Raw genomic sequence first — 14,275 nt, forward strand, 5'->3', positions numbered from 1 at the left:
ATTTCTGCAAGACCATGTCCATTTGTTGAGAGGAAAACAGGTTGCTGCTGTCTTACAAAGCACACACAAGGGTGTGTTTGTGTGTGTGTTTTGGGTGCCGGTTCTTCACACATAGAGATAAGACCCTCTGGCTTCATGATGCTTACTTTGTACATCATATAACTGTTCAGAGACAGATATTGTAATAAGGAAATGAGGATTGAAATGAAGAAAGGACTGCAATCGTGAGAACCGCAGGAGCCATATTTCACTGTTTTTATGGGCTGACATGTCGACCTTGCCGCAGTACACCAACACAGCCAGGCAGCCATACTGTGTAACATATATGTTGCAACACATGCAAAGACCCTCCCCCACCGCTCCTGCCTATAGCTTCGTTTAACCCTCATGGAATCTCCTTTTTAGTCTGTTGCTCTCTCCATTCAACTTGCTATTCTTCTTTCTTTTTTTTCTTCTTTCTTTCACCATCCCCCCTCCCCTGGTGTCTTTCAGCCCCTGGCAGTGCACATACCACGAGCACACACATGCACACACATGCACACACTAACCAGAGCTATACACACCCCCTTTTCAGTGAGATCACATTCACTTACCCAGCAGTTTGCAGTCACCCTTGGCATTTTCTGCACACACTTCAAGACACTTTTTGAGCCGTCTGACTCAGGACCAGGACGTCCCATCTGCAGATAGGTAGGAAATCAATGGGTTTGTTGCATGAATTCAGTCTCATACGCTGGGTTTCTGCACAGGAAGCCACTTATTCCACTTAGAGTACATGATGTTCCTTCTTGTGTCCGTGCACATGGGCTCACATGGAGGTGTGGAATAGGCTTGAAGTAAAGCTTTTCTTGGTTGCTCCAAAACTTCTGTACAGAACCTGTATGATTTGGAGACCACATGCTTTACTGAATAGTCTGGTGCTTCATAATATAACCAAATATTACATATACTATAGTATCCCTTTTACACTTTTTTTCCTACTTTATTTTTGCCTGCTTTATCTTGTGTCCTCATGCCAGAGAATTTATGCATGATAGAGCATTATTTCTGTAAGAGCAGGTGAGGAGAGGAGGGTTTTATTTTTCCATGCAGGAAGTTAATTGGTTGACTTTTTATGCTAATGTAATTAAGCCACTGCACACCTTTTTTTTCCTCTCTTTGTGGAATATGAATGAGCACTATTTTAGGAAACAGCAGCAGCCAGTTAATGTGAGTTGTGCTCATAAATATCACACACATGTTGGGTTAAAAATAGAGGGTTTAAAAAAAGCCTGCTAAGTAACTATTCAGCGGTATTTCTTTGTAAGCAGCCTGAGGTTGACGCGCGTGAGCACTCAAGACTACATATCCCATAAATCATAGCAGCTCCCCTTAAATTACCAGAGCTTCACCAGGTGTGTGTGTAAGGGTCGCAAGCCTCAGAGAAGAGCTGTCGGTACACACGAGACAGGTGAGACACCAACAAAGGTAGTAAAAATAAGCACATTTAAGTCATATTTTCTGTGTTTTAGAAGAGGGAAGATAAACGTGGGCACTGTCAGAAGAGTTTTATAGTGAGAATTCAAACTTTGCCAAGGAGTTTAAGTGCGTTTTTGTGCACACAAAGGCAATGTAGTAGTTTGTATGCAAAGCAGCAGCTGCGGTGCGTTCAGGGAACTCTGGTGCAGGTTGTTGCATAACGTCTGGTGATGTAACATTACACAAGTGATACACTTCCTTCATAATGAAGTTCATTCATTGTGTTAAAGAATCAGTTCACCCAAATATTTGTATGTGTTGAACATAATCCAGAAACTTCTGCCAGCAACCTCATGATGATAATGAGGCAAATTAATTCCACATGTGCTCCAAGCATTGAAAAAAATATTTTAATATTTTTAAAATAAAAATGTCTTCTCACACAGCTGTCTTCTGGTCTGATGATGGCTGGTGGGCTCAGATGAAACATCTTATTGTTGGCTTTCAGCATTAGCAGCTGTCTCAATCTTATCAAATAAAAAAGTAAAAAAATGATAATACTATTCTGTAGCTGCCTGGGTCCAAACTACATCTGAAAAGATTAGTGGATTCATAGATTAGTCAATGGACAGAAAAATATCTTTACTGATTTGATTGTTTCAATGAGTTTTTTTCAAGAAAAAAAAAATCTGTAAAAAAGGCTGAAGGTTCTCGTCTAAAATGAGAAGTTTTCTTGTTTTGTTCTCAGTTTAATTTAAACTGAAAATCTCTGAGAAGCTGCCGTGAGCATTTTTTGTGGCTTCTGGTCTGCGTAGGCAAAAAAAATCGTATTGTAGGCATTCAGCATTAGCAGATGTCTCGATCTCATAAAAACAAAATCCAAACTGAAAATGACATTCCTATTCTGCAGCTATCAGGGTCCAAACTAGTGCTGGAAAGACATTGTTTTCGTTTAAAATTAGCACCAGCCAGCTGCTGGTAAAATATGCTAGTGGCTGCTTCACTCACCAGCTAAAAACACAATGGTAATTTATTGAGTGGCTGGTAAAATGTGTAATTCACCAGCTACAGTGGCAGGTGGACAAAAAAAAGTTAATTTCCAACCCTGACTGCAGCCCTAATCCAAACTTTTTGAACTTCCGTTAAGTTCTGACTGTGACCTTGGAAAACCTTGAGTTGGTTCCTACAAGAACACATGGCTCAATGTGGCCACTTGGGGTTGAACAACAGCAGTATACTACATACAATGTTATGTTACTATGCTGATCTTAAAAGACAAAACACAAATGTCCTTTCACTTAGTTTAGCCCCAAAACATTGGTGCTGCCTTCCATTCCCTGACCTTTAGAAGCATGGCTGCCATGTGCTGTAATGAAGCCTGCTGCAGCAGCAAGATGCTGTGACCTCTTTGCACACTGCCACCACTAGGTGGTACAACTCAATGGACACACTCCATCACATTGTGCTTGGGCTATGAATGAATGAATGTTCAAAATCATGAGTGTTTCTCTACTACTGTTGACATGTTTAGTGAGCATGTAGTTCCCAGTGTTAAAGCTTCTCCATGCCTGAGCTGTACAGTTATGTAGGAGGAACCCCACTTGGCGTTGAGGAGACCTCAATAAGGAACCTCAACCTTCCCCTTTTTGTCCTCTTTTGCTCAATCTTCCGCATTTGCACTTCAGTTCTGGGTCACTGCCCCCTCACCCTTCACTCCCCTGACCGTTGTGTACACACACATGTGCTGCCCACTCACATGTTTATCTCCTCCCACCACCTCTTGTGCGCCCTCCCCCTTTCACAAACTCACTCTCAACTCCACTGTCTCTCTCTCTCTCTCTCTCTCTCTTTCTTTCTCTCTCTGTGTCTCTCTTGGTGGGTCCATAGGCGGAGGACAGGAACAGGACAGGACACGCACCCTCGACACCACCCAGCACCACCACCACTGCAGAAATGTCGGACTCTGAGACCGCCGCCCCCGTCGAGGCCCCCGTCCCCGCTGCTTGTGCCGCCATCAAGGCTGACCTGGACAAATGGTAGGGGACAATGTGCATGTTGTGTTAATGTGTCTTCTACCTATTTTTTGTGCAGCAACAGTTCATCACGACTCCAAACTCGCTGCAAATCGTTGGTCCAACTCTGAATGTTCTCCTTTGTCCTCAAGAGGTGCCTTCAAACATTCATATTTGTAGAGCTGAATGTGAAGCCCTGAGCAAGAACCTGAACATTTGAATCGTTTGCTTGAACGTTACCTAACGGCTCCAAGCTCCGAGCAAATATTGCCCCAAATTCTGAGCTGATTTAACCTTGCACACGTCTAATGGCGTTTGAATGAGAAGACCGCAGCATCCCTAAAATGCGCCATGCTAAAATGGAGTCTCTTCTGAAGGACGTTGCGGTTGGCGCCGAAAACCACCGATGGCGACTGAAATCTTGCATGTAACTAACTGAACTTGACATCCCAGCTAACTGCAGGGGGGTAAGGGTTATGAAAACTTGGGGTACCCTATGTAGGGGAGAGCGATGTGGGGATTAATGCTGTGTGGCGGCGGGGTGATGTTTGATGCTCAACCGTACGCATGGATGAAGGCTGGGAATCTGCTGGCGTCACTACAGCCTCCCTTTCCCCAGAATACATTGCGTTGGCTTGTTCCGTTTTGTCCCCGCCGTCTCCTTTTAACCTCATGTTATGTCGACGGTCAAGGACACCAGCAGCTCAGTGATATTTTTGGGATTTGTTGCATTTATTCAGAGCAGACACTCCGAGAAGACATAACATGTTGGTGCAACCTGTCACACGTCTTCTCTGGAACGGTCCATTTTGACAGATGGGATGAGGGTCACTAAGCTTCGATCAAATGGATTATCATGAGCAGTGACGACATTTCTCGTACACTTGAGGGATAATTTGACATTGTAATTTTGTGCTTTTATTAGGGCTGTCAATCGATTGAAATATTTAATTGCAAATTAATCACACATTTTTTTTATCTGTTCAAAATGTAACTAAAAGGAGATTTGTCAAGTATTTAATACTCTTCTCAACATGGGAGTGGAAAAATGTTTGCTTTATGCAAACGTATGTATACATTTATTGTTGGACATCAATTAACAACACAAAACATGACATATTGTCCAGAAACCCTCACAGGTACTGCATCTACATAAAAAATATGCTTAAATCATAACATGGCAAACTCAAGCCCAACAGGCAACAACAGCTGTCAGTGTATCGGTGTCCTGACTTGCCCAAAACTGCATGTGATTATCATAAAGTGGGCATGTCTGTAAAGGGGAGACTTGAGGGTACCCATAGAACCCATTTTCATTCACATATCTTGGCGGTCAGAGGTCAAGGGACCCCTTTGAAAATGGCCATGCCAGTTTTTCCTCGCCAAAATTTAGTGCTTGTTTGGAGTGTTATTTATCCTCCATTGCAACAAGCTAGTATGACATTGTTGGTACCAATGGATTCCTTAGGTTTTCTAGTTTCATATGATACCAATATCTTCACTCTAGCTTTAAAACTGCTACAGCCTCCGAAATATCGATTGCGTTAAAGAAATTAGTGGCATTAAAACAAATTTGCGTTAACTTTGACGGCTCTAGTTTTTATTAATTATTTGTGCAGAGTAAGCATATTTTTCGATAGTAAAAGCTGCCAAGTGAGTTCCAGCCAGACTGTTGGGACTTGATAAGGTGACAGTGGGTGTGTGAAGCCTTTAGATAAGACACAGGTGGAGGGTGGTAGGGCAAGGCGTGGATGGCTGGCTAATAATGTGTAACAGTTTTGCAAGTGCCAACTTTACTTTTTAAAGGGGAACAACCACCTAAATTAAGAATTCCAATATGTTATTTCCATGGCCGAGTAAAGTTCAATCAATGTTAGTGAACATGAGCTCCTCTCTCTCTCAGAGCCAGAAACCAGAGAAGTAAGTCTCTAACTTGTGATGTCATAGGGTATAAAGTCTGGAGCTGCTTCAATTGTCTATGACATCACAGTTTGAGTTTTAGCCTCTAGTTTTTGGACTTTTTTCTTTAACAGGTCTGTTTTGAATATAAATGGTCCATTATTGATTAATAAGTTGAGCTGCTCTTGTGTAAAACCTGCAGACATTGTTGATTCATTAACAGGTGAGGGGGTCGTGCCGTTTACTGCAGCCTGTTAAAGGCCTATAATGGGAAGCGGGGCCAAGGTTGGCACTCTATAGGGTCTTTGAAAGCACAGTACAATGGTTTATGGTGATAAGGTGTTCTCATGTTACATGTCATGGTTGCAGGTGATTAGTGCATGTGGGTCATTCCATGCAGATATCAGCAGAACATGAACCCATGACCTTGAAAGGTGGAAAGTCAGGTGGCACCAGCAAATGTGGCCTTAAACTACCAGTGTTAGAGTGACACAGTGGCCCCCTCACAGAATACAATTGGGATAGATGCCTTGGCAATTGAGAACCACCTCTCCACTCCATGTTCCCAGGATTCCTTTAGTTACATTTGTCTGGTGGTAAATTTAATATGCTGTCATTGACCCCTGCTTTGAGCATAAAGTGTCAGTCAAATGAGCGTTTTTGAAATCTATCGGATATAGAGTGGTGCAGGGATGATGTATTTTTGTAGGCCAACCTGGAAATTAGCATTGCACTGGTTCCCTTAACAAAAAGCCAATGGGATTTTTCCTTTGGATTATTGGAAATGTTTATGATAATCTTCCCAAATGAACACCACTTATGATTTTTGAAGCGTAAATAGAATCGCCAGAAGTAAAAAGCTAACGTTAGGCTATGAACAAACTACATTGGTTGCGTGAATGCAAGTATAAACACAACAAGCCCGTAAAGGCGGATGCGTTAGGACTTCAATCAAGGCATTTCAGGTAGTTCAGGAGCAGTGTTTCTGTGGGGTAGAGTAACTCCCGTTGCCCTGGACTTTGGCTTTGTAACTTTGCAGACTTCTTACATGCACAAAAAAACTATACAAGACACTAAAGGAAAGGTGAAAAGCACAAAAGCATAATAGGTCCTCTTTAATGTCCCCAACAACCTCCATGATCTCATTTAGCCACTTGTTAGAAACCACCTTTTTTAAGACACGTAAAAACTTCAAAATTCACGAGTGGGATATTTCCTGACATATTTTATGCCATAGAACAAAATGTTAAAATCTATTGCGCTTGTGTTAACCACGGACCTTATTTCAGGCATCTAACTAAAAACCTATTGACTGCCAGACGAGGGAACCGGAAGTGCTAAAATGCTAAATCATTTTGGGGTTTTAGTATTCCTGCACCACTCTGGGTCATGGGTCAAGGTAACGATTCTGACATTGACATTTAACACTGCTGGCTCTGTGTAATGAAAACCAGGACCCCTATGTATTTAAAGACTGCGTGGGTGGACGTGTGTACGAGTTATACTGTATGTGCGGGATACCATGACATGTTCCCTGTCATAGATCATGTTACCGCTTCGCCAGACACCTGCTTCTTTTAACCGGGCCGGACAAATAAGCAACAGCCTCGCATTCACACTTGGCCAGAGATGCATGGAGGTGGCCATGTTGGCTTCGGGACCCTCATGTTGTAGCGATAGGCATCTCTTTATACTCACTGTAGGTCAGATTTGATTATTTTCCCACAGTTTCAGAACAAGGTGTTCTTGGGTGGTTAAATGTGAGAATTCATTTTTATTATATACACTTTTTTTATTTTTGAAATGGTAGCAGTAGTTATGACCTTGTCAAGGTCACACTAACAAGGTCACACAGAGGTGAAGTATAATCAACAGGCTATCAGCATGTGAGACAAGAAAGCATAGTATGCCTTTTAATGTTACAATTTTAATGTATTAGATGAGGTTTTTTATTTTTTTCCAAAAGCTGAAATAATACTGTTGCTTCAATTGTTGAACAAATACATTTTTAAAATTTAAAGATGGGACCTATTTTGTTTTCTTAAACCTGGGTAATGAGTAATTTTGACTGTAATTCAGTCTTACTTTCTTCTGCAGTACAGTATCAATATTTTAGCTTGTTTTTTTTATGCAAATCAACTCGTTTCAAGTATTTTTAAATTGTAGTTTAATTTTTCTTGACTTGGATGCAGAAACCGGACTTATTGTTTCAGGATACATACACTTATTTCAAGGAAATTCATAAGAAGTAACTATTGGATAAGAGTTGAAATATCATTGTTACTTTTTTTAAGAAAAGTATTACAGCCAGATATAACTAAACTAGATGAAGCTTTTTGCAGTGGACACTTGTTTGCAGGGTCAGGATAATCAATGTACTCTACGCACACCGGATAGATCTATAATGCCCATGCTGACATACAGTGCAGTATGTGGACTTGTTGAGCTGTTAGTTAGTTCTTTGCTAATATTTACTATGAATAGTATTTTGCAAAGCTGCCTGTGTACTTTGAGACTCCAGGCTCTTTCATAAGAGTGGAACATAAGCACACAGCCCCTTCCCCCTTCCTTTCATCTCCACACACATGCACAGCCTCTCTGTTACTGATTGCCTGCAGTCGTATGTGCAGACATGCATGTACATTCTTGCCAGTGGAAGCAGAGCTAGTTTTCATTCTGGAATTCGGTGACTCTGCAGAAGTCGGTAATGTGATTGCTGTGCTGTAGTTGTGTCACACTGTTGGCACCAACGTGCCCCCTCCCCCTCAACCCATGTTGCACCATCTATCATGAATGGTGGTTGATAGACTTAAAGGGCGGCTCCATCTGCGGCGTTTTCTGTTTTTGTTTTTTGTTTTCAAATGGAAAAAAGCAGTTGCCTAGCTTACCTAAGTAAGCTAATCAATAAGGTTATGAATAATGTGAACGCTAGTACTAGCTGAGTCAATGTTAGCCGTGCGACGTTTGGAAATAACTGAAAGGGTTAATTTGGATTTTTTGAAGTGGGGTTGTATGTATACTCCAGAGTTCTGCGAGGTAAAATTAGTGTTTTTAGTAAATGGAGTCTGGTGGCTTTGAAGATAGCAAAATAATGGCTACAGTTCCCTGTTACCTCGCCATCAGACGGCCCTTTCTGACGGGAAACTGAAGCTGTTATATTGCTGTCTTCAAAACCACCAGACTCCATTCACAAAAACAGTAATTTTTACCTCCAGAACCCAGGAGTTGCTGGTCTACCGCTGTATTGATCGGTTAGTTTGTGTTATTGTGTGACTTTCGGATTCTGGACTAATGTGGCGTCCAAACTGGGAGCGTGTCGACCGCCATCTAAGTTACTATATGTAACGTTAATACACTGTCTATAAGCATGTATATATATACCGTGCATGTAGCAGCGTCATCATGCAGAAACCTACGTCGGGTCATGTGGGGAAAAAGTTTTTTGGACGCTGAGACATACGTACTTTGAAACTTTGATTTTCTGCACTCTGTCACTTCAAGTATCTTGTCATGAAAAGACAAATCCTCTTCAGGAGGGTTCTTATCATTTAAACATGTTCATAACTATTGTAATAACTGTAAGGGTCTCCAGTCCAACTACATGTACTGAGATAAGTTATTTCAGTTTTGAAACACACATTTTTGTCACTCAAAGACTCTTGAACTACACTTTAATGACATTTTTAACTTGTTTTTCAGGTTGCACCAGAGTTTCACAATACAAACCAAGATGGTACACAGAAATGACACGTCAGCACTCAATTTGTACAATGTGAAACAAAATTAGTAACTCTTATCGGCTGTCTATAGATGTTGCCTTGTATATCATATATTTTCATACAAAACGGACACAAAGGGAAACTTTATTGATTCTTTTGTGCTCCCCACCAGATGATGATACTGCACACTCAGCCTTAATCACATGATCTCTAGACTAATATTTGGCCTCTACAGCATCTTTGACTGCTTGCACCTGCTCAGTGATCTATTATGCATGTCTGTCCCAGAGGACAGGCTACAGCTAGCTCAGTCTAAATAATTCAGCCCGCATTTCCTGATTGTGTCCGAGACGGGAAGACGACGAGATCAGTTGGACCTGAACACGCTGACGTCACTGCATCAGCAGGCAACTAGCGCTCAATAGCATGAAGTTGGTTTAGATTACAAATCATGCTGGTCACTCACCAGTTAGGTAGATGAATTCACTGGCCGAGTAAAGATTTTACATCATATTTGCTTTGTTTCATATAATGTATAAGTATATTGAATCGGGATTGGGCTGTTTAGGCAACGGGTCGCCATGACAACCCTGCTTTGCCCCATGACCCTGTAATGTGACCTCGTTCAGCGTCGTGCTTTCTCTCAGGAAGATTGCGTGATGACTGCGGTGGTGGTGATGTCATCGCCCCCACCTCCCCTTCCCTGCCGGTCCATGTGACTGCCCTGCTCTGATGCTTTCTGTAATGCCCCTGTGTGCACTTTATATACATGTATATACATGTATGGTGTATTATTGATGGTTAATGATTTTATTTTGAAAAATACCAATTTGAGGAGAGCCCACATTTTCAATGCTGCATAATAAAGCCCTAACTGGTTGGATGACATTTTCTTCGGGCTACTCTAGCGTGGTAACCACTCTGTTAATTTGATTCCTCCACCTCAGTACAGTCAGAATAGTACTGTACATGTGTGTTGTGGTGGACCAATGGCACTGTGGGAGGATTATCTGACAGCGCACCCTCTGGGTCAATCTTTCTACCAAACATGAGCACTCATTGATTCTGCCCAAGCACACACACTCCAACACACCACCAGGCATGCATCTCTTACAGTGTCACAAACTCAATGGCTCCCATTTCCCCACACACACACACACACTCTTCGCTCCATCCCTCCTGGCAAAGTAAAGCGCTGAGTTATAATCTGCAGCAGCCAGCTGTGTGTTACATCACTATCAGGCACCCGGCCACAATGCAAAGAGATAAAGCCGCAGAGATGACCCTGTGTAGCTAAGCTAGTATATTAAAATGGTTATGACGCTGTAATGTGATAGTGTTTCCACGCCTTTTAGATTCGCAGAATAGACTTTAATTATACTCTGTTGTGTGAATGATCACACAAGGCTGAAAATGAAAGACCTGTCTTGGTACTTCTGCATATTATGTGAAAAGTTGTATAATTTGTTTGAGCATATTTGCTCCAATCTCACCTACTTCAGCTTTAAGTGAGTACCTCTAGATATTGGATAAGTAGCTAACCTGTTATTTTAATGGTGAGCAGGGGACGCTTTAATTTTAAATTGAGCCAGGATGGAGGGATTGATGTGTAGCAGATGAGGATTGCTGCCCTGGGTTGAGGAAGAAAAGCAGAACGGAGGGATGTTCTGATGTCATGAAGTGATGGGAGGAGCCAAAGGCTGGGTTTACAGTCATGCATCATGAAACCCCTCCTCCTGTGGGCTCACCCTCTGTACCTCCGTGTCTCGTCATCTCTGCATGATCACGCAACCTCCCTCCCTCCTTTTCTGCTGTGCTGTCCTATCAAACAGATGGGTTCATCCACTCTCTCTCCCTCCCTCCCTTTCGCTCCATCACCCTAATGCACTGTGGCAATGTCTGCTACTGTTTGCTCCTGCATGGGAGCCCAAAATAGTATGTTTCTCTCTCACATTTTCATCCCCTTTTGTCTCTTCCTTCTTTCATTCTTCTTTTTTTTGTCTTTGTCAGCCACTGCATTTCAAATGTATAGAACATTTTTCAATTGGGAACATTTCACTGGATATATCCATTCATCTTGTTCCTTAAAGTGGTTGTGATCAAACTTTGTGAAGGAGTTGATCTTGCATTGGCACCTTGTGTCAGTCACTTTCCATGTCTTTATGTAATCTTTCAACTCGAGTCCGCTACTTCTGACTTAAGCAAGACTAAAGCTCTCTTCCTCTTTCTGTTTCCAACTCGCATGTCATCTGTGCGAGAGGGTGACATTGAAATGCAACAACAACTTGTGAAATGTAATGCTGAGGTATTTAAATGTGGGTTAACTTGATTGTGATCTAATAGTCATTAATGTTTCTTCCAGTGTGGCAGAGAAGGGAGCCGAGGGCTGCAAAGACCTGATGGAGGCCTTTGCTGCTTGTGTGAAGAGTGCAGCTGAGGGGACGTCATGAGGAGGCGCCCTCAAACCTCAAATGTAAGGATGATTCATAATTTACATATCATTCATAGTCAACAACGAGCAAGGTTGGGGGTTAATTACCGGATGATGCGGTTTCTGTGACTTGCATCCAAATAGGCTCATCTGGAGCAAAAGATTGTGATATCTTTACAGAGCAATAGGCCTTTTTCATGGAAGACATTTAGACAGTCACAGTAGGAAAAGAACAGGTGTAAATAATGAAAGGAAAGATGAATTCCATTTAGCTGCTTCAGTTTCATGCTGGCTCACTACTTGGGACAAGGCCAAATGTCTGCTGGGGGAAAGGGCTACTCTTAAATTGTTATACTAAAATTATTCATTTTATTTAAAACTTCGCACACATTGAGGGAGAACCCTCATTCTCAATGTTGTTGAGGCATACATACAATAAATGGAGACCAAAGCAAAGAGTGCTAAAAGATTACATGGCTATATCAATTAATGCAACAGAAAAGATGAAAATAAAAAAAATTAATTAAAAGCAATGGCAGTTATGATCAGTAAGATTAGCAATCTACCTTACTTTTTATTGTTTCAGCGGTATTAACGAGGTCAACTTTAAGTTTGTTGAATATTCCAAGTGTGTGGGGCACAGTAATAAAAAGCAGATCTTATCTCTGTAGGAATTTTTTGCTCCTGCAGGGTACAAATGCTGATCCCTCCTCAATGAACGAGCAGGCAAGCCAGTTTTTTGATAAAGTAGACAATGGTGTGTCCCATAACTATAAATGAATGAATGAATACTGAAATTATGAATAAATAAAACTATCCGTCTCAGAGCTACTTTCTAAAAAAGTTTTTCAAACAAAAACTGTTCACAAAAGTTATCCACCAGGGCACTGTTTCTGGAAAGAGATATGCTGCAGATTTCTTTTTTTGGGGGGGGGTTTAAATGTAATTTTCCAATACTTTGAGCGACGCACATTAAATGATCACTGGGTGTAAATGGCATCAAAAAAGTGCATTTTCATCTCTCTCCTCTTCCAGGTCCACTGCACTGAGTCCTCCAAGTTCCCAGCATTCCCTTCTGCACAACAGCACTGGACTGAATGATGACGATGATGAAGATGGAAGATAACGATGATCATGGCGTGACGAGCATTGTGTTGATTCGGGCTGAATTTGGGATGTGGTGGCAGTAACCACAGTGTGCTCCCCCTGTCCTCCCCTCTGTTATAGGCTTATCTGGTGTCCCTCAGTCTTACCGCCATTCCCCTTCTCCCTCTACGGCTGACATGCAGTACATCGACTTGTAGACTATTCCAGAGAGCTGAGCTGTAATGTAAATTGTCGACTCGAGATGAATACTTATAAATGGAAATAAAAAGTATCAAATAATTGGTATAAAAAGACATTGCGATTTTTGGCCTCTTTTGTTGAAGGGTGGATGTGTGAACTCAGTTTTGCCCTGTATGTCCTAACCATTTCAGTGTTATGGAGCATAGATATTTTCCCAGACGAAGGAACTGGAAGTGCTAAAATGCTAACTCATTTACAGGTTTTAGGATTTGTTCCTGTATCACTCTATAGAGGGCACTCCAAAAGTAAATTCAGCAAGTCACTAGGTCTACAGTACATAACTCGGTGGCTGGCAATCAGAAGATCTTTGTGCTCATCCAAAGATTACTGAAAACAAACATACTGTATCCTTAGTGTGGGTCATTTTTGAAAACATTTTTATTTGTTGAAATTCTCCTTACATCCCGACAAATCAATGAATCAAATGCTCTGACAAAAAATGGGGAAAGATCTGCTATCTGTGTCTGTCGCAGGACTGTAATCAGCGGCCTGCCTGCGCGCATTCTGTCAGTTCACTCATTGAGCGTCACCAGAGTCTTCCACAAGCTGCCAGCTTGACAACTGTGAGTACTAACAACAGCCATGCTTGTTTACTTTATAGGTTTACATTCATAATGATGATTTTGGGGTAGTGTCTTTGGAGGGAGGCCTGAATGGCCAGACTGTCAGTTATGCCAACTTGGCGACTCTCACAAGATTTAGTGACAACACTGGGCTGGGTTTTTAGGTTGGATCATTTTTAAAATCTAGCTTACTGGTTTCTCAAGTGTTACCTATACCCAATCTTTAATGGTAAACACCAGGGTTTTACAAGCCATTTGTACAATGACCTTGTTTTATTATTGTATAGAGACTACACTGTGGAGCCCCTGACTCACATAATTATCTATTCACTATTTTTCACATGCAACATTTACATTTGTTTCTCACCATATTATACAATTGTGTCCAGAACACAGATTTGTCCATGGTTTGTGTTACGTTGACGAGACGGCTGTGTGGCTATTTACCAGAAAATACTGATCGCTAATGACACTATAGCGCGCTACCTAACTGAAGGTAACTTTTGGCATAAACCTACACTACCTAGTGCACATGTCAATCCTCCATATCCTGAACTGCACACTGCAGTAGCATCACTGTACAAACTCACAATAGTAGCTTATGCATTTTAGCTAGCAAGCTAACACTAACAAAGTTAACTAGCTAACGTTGGCTTTCACTAAGAAGTCCTCATTAAGGATGACGATGGAAATAGCCTAAATCTTGGTCTTTGTTGTGTTATCCTTGACATTTGGGCATGTATGCTTTCTCATGTCAAACAGTTACTAAACAGTGTGGTGTTAACAAGCTAACTTTGTTAGCAAAGTAGGCTCATTCTGTTGTGCAGTTGGTTTATTTTGAGCGAT

General features: G+C 41.5%; 1 long non-coding RNA gene across 3 annotated transcripts; it reads left to right on the top strand.

Moving 5' to 3' along the window:
• The first annotated feature begins 542 nt into the window (after positions 1-542).
• Positions 543-12,921, top strand: LOC141780456 (uncharacterized). Of its 3 annotated transcripts, none has more exons than XR_012596660.1 (4): positions 543-690; positions 3,346-3,494; positions 11,451-11,561; positions 12,555-12,921. It is a non-coding gene; the product is annotated as an uncharacterized LOC141780456 (long non-coding RNA). The 3 variants fall into 3 exon arrangements; XR_012596659.1 differs by lacking the exon at positions 543-690 and adding an exon at positions 1,294-1,450; XR_012596662.1 differs by lacking the exon at positions 543-690 and adding an exon at positions 1,449-1,467.
• Positions 12,922-14,275: the final 1,354 nt, after the last annotated feature.

This window comes from Sebastes fasciatus, chromosome 13, assembly GCF_043250625.1.
Source record: "Sebastes fasciatus isolate fSebFas1 chromosome 13, fSebFas1.pri, whole genome shotgun sequence".
Taxonomy (NCBI): Eukaryota; Metazoa; Chordata; class Actinopteri; order Perciformes; family Sebastidae; genus Sebastes; species Sebastes fasciatus.